The 3,226-nt window shown below is 32.7% G+C and overlaps 1 pseudogene; it reads right to left on the bottom strand.

Annotated features, from left to right (window-relative positions):
• Nucleotides 1–201: 201 nt before the first annotated feature.
• LOC131078875 (transcription factor MYB114-like) lies at nt 202–1,375 on the bottom strand (annotated as a pseudogene).
• Between the last annotated feature and the right edge of the window lie 1,851 nt (nt 1,376–3,226).

The following is a 3,226-nucleotide window of genomic DNA, read 5'->3' as shown; positions in this document are numbered from 1 at the left end:
TAATCACTGTTGTGTTGCTGCATACAACAAATCAGAGATTGTTGGGAATGACAGTCATCTTCCACAGTTGAAGAGGAGCTATGATTCATATCATAACAGGTACTTGAATCTGGCGAGCACTCTTCAAAATTCTGATTTACAGCAATTACTGGACCCTCCAACATATCTCCCATGGCAGTACTGTTGTTCTTGTGCTCAGAATTAAACATTCTTAGGAGTTCCAGGAAATGATTTGAGCTCATTTGGCATGGGAAGATGAAGAAATTGCTCCTGCATTAATGTACTAACTCTCTCATTTTTAGAACTACATGATGGTAATACTTTCCTTTCATTAACTGTTATGGTGGATGGACAATCAGCCACTGTAACTGCCTGATGGATATCTTGGCCAGTGGGATTGATATTATTGTGAAGAGGTTTGTGAGTACGAGGATCGATGCCTGCCATTCTTAGCTTTTTAGTAAGATGGGTATTCCAGTAGTTTTTTATTTCATTATCTGTTCTCCCAGGCAACCGCCCTGCAATCAGTGACCACCTATGACAAGTGTAACAGCAGAACTAGTCAATCTATATTTACCATATTAATGGCTGATGCTTACAATTGAAGAAGAGGGTAATTATGATTATGAATAAATGATAATAACTGTTCTCTATAAAAGAGAAGTTTTTATATAAAAGTTATAATTGAAACCTATTTCCAAGTAGGCGGTGGAGGCGAATGATGAGATCATCTTCATCCGCAGAGATGTTTCCTCGTTTTATAGTGGGTCTCAAGTAGTTCAGCCATCGCAACCTGCAACTCTTCCCACACCGCCTGAGGCCTGTTTATCATGAAAATGATTGAAACCATTCTAAATTATATCTCAAAAGGATCCATGACTACAAACTGTTTGCTTCTTTCTTTCATGATAAGTTCAGAAGTGTAACTTGAAATGTTTGAATCAAAATCACATACCCATTTGGTTTTAGAAGCTCATTACTTAAGATTCATACATTACTACAACTAACTACTATTCCAAATGTACTTAACTGTGCTTAGACTCAATTGTTATCTTAAAAGTCTATGAGACCACATCAAACGCCTCACTTCAATACAACAGGGACAATAGCTTAAAAATCTCTCTAATCAATCCATTTCATACAACTGATATGGATGGATGGGACACTACTCATTTAAATCAATATCTTTTGCTAAACTAATGAAAGCCCATAAGAAGAGAGAGTTCAAAAACAGAAGATCACCTGCTTGTGGTCCGAGATTTCACCAGTTACCTTCACCGTGAGATGCAATGTGCTTGGCCAGAAGACTGTCCTCTAGAGGAGTCCATGGTCCTGTTTGTAACCCAACTTTCAAACAGCACGGAGATCTACCCATTTTTTGAACTTTATTTATCAAGACAGTGATCAGACAAATTCAATCTGAAACAAGTACAACTCTCTACGGCTGGGCTTAAATAGAACACTAAGCATTGAATATTTAGGGGGAGATTAAGCCTCTAAGCATTGACTGTTTAGGCCCTTAACTATACTCTGTTAACCTGAGCTGCAAGTGTGTGTCATATGCACCTTTTTTTTACGTTGCTATTATTTTGGTGCTACTGCACAGGAACGGTATCTACGTCTGTGGTAAAGCTGATGGCCTTGGCATTACTTCAAAACAACACCGTTAGATAATTAGCAATTGCACCTTGGTGTGCAATGGGTACGTCAAAGAAGTGTGGAAGGTTAATTAAGAGAATTTTTGGTCTTCTAATTGCAATTATTTGTGTAGTACTTGAGGCTATCTAGCAAATGATGTTATTTGTGAAAGAAAGTTCTCAATGGAGAAATGATAGGTTCAACTCAATTGTGCATCCTTCCAAAAATAATAATAAAAACCTTTGTATCATGAAGATAAATCCATGTGCCACCTTATGTAGGGCGTCCATGAGGTGTACTTGATCCCATTTAGAGTCTACATAGTTAAAACATTCTTAATGACCAATGACACTATCACTTAATGTATAAATTTTGTGGTACTAGTCTTTTATGTCTTTAAACAAAAACTTCAAACTCTCATTAATCTATTTATTAGATTATTAATTCCATAGTAGTCCAATTAACTTAGGTTCTTTTTTCATATTCTCATTATCCGTTTGATTTTTTTCAAATAAATATATGAACACCACATTCAAGTATTTATTCTATCAAAATCAATTATCAATTAAATACAATTGTATGTTATTAAATTACTTCCACAGTCCAAATTTATATAACAAACTTATTTTGAAATTCACATTATAATTGATATATTTATTATTTTGAATTCTTTTTATAGTGTCAAATCTTTGTATTTCCTGTTTTTCAATTTTATTTCTTATAAATCCAACATATCTATTACATATTTTCTTATAATATATTAAACTTGATCAAATATACTTGATTTTGTAATTATCTCAATTAAGACAAAATTTTAGAGATAGTTATTCCCTTGTCTTCACATTTGATCACATAATTTAATACCAAATTTCTATATAGACCATGTTTTTATTACTTTCAAAACCTTAAAGTTCCTTTCTTGCTGGCTTAAAGCAAACATCTCTTTTTAACACTAAATACTTTAATGAAATATACAATGACTACTATCTACCTATGCAGTTGTAATTCACAACTTTTTAAATTAAATAAATTATCTCATAATTTTCTTACCTTTTTCTTGAAAGCCACCTTATTATGTGAAAGGAAAGATTAGGGGAAAAAATGATGGATCATATGCCTAATAGAGGCTAGCAATGAATATATAATGGAGAACATAGTATGTGTGAAATCTATGCAATCTTTTATTGAACAATAAAAAAATTGATAGATAAGATATTCCATTTCCTATATGTACTAATGCAATGAGCCAATATTTTCACCACCAATAATGTAGTAGGTTGGACACCAATATGTTTAATGTATCTTTTCGATATGAAATAAAATACAAAATATGTTTCCAACAATATTACATCATTCTTCTTGAAGTTCTTCACACTTTTCACGCACAACCAACGAAGAGGAGTACAAATTTTGTGAACTTTGAACCATTGATCTAAAATAATAACTCATCCTTCTCAAATAATAAACACCTTCAAATATAGAGGAGAAAGTATATACAAATGTACATCAATTGAATAACATGGAATTTCATAACTCAATAAACTATCAAACCACCACAATTAGCTATAGTATTAATTAATTTAAACAA

This window comes from Cryptomeria japonica, chromosome 2 (genome assembly GCF_030272615.1).
Source record: "Cryptomeria japonica chromosome 2, Sugi_1.0, whole genome shotgun sequence".
Taxonomy (NCBI): domain Eukaryota; kingdom Viridiplantae; phylum Streptophyta; class Pinopsida; order Cupressales; family Cupressaceae; genus Cryptomeria; species Cryptomeria japonica.
This window is presented reverse-complemented; position numbering and strand designations above follow the sequence as displayed.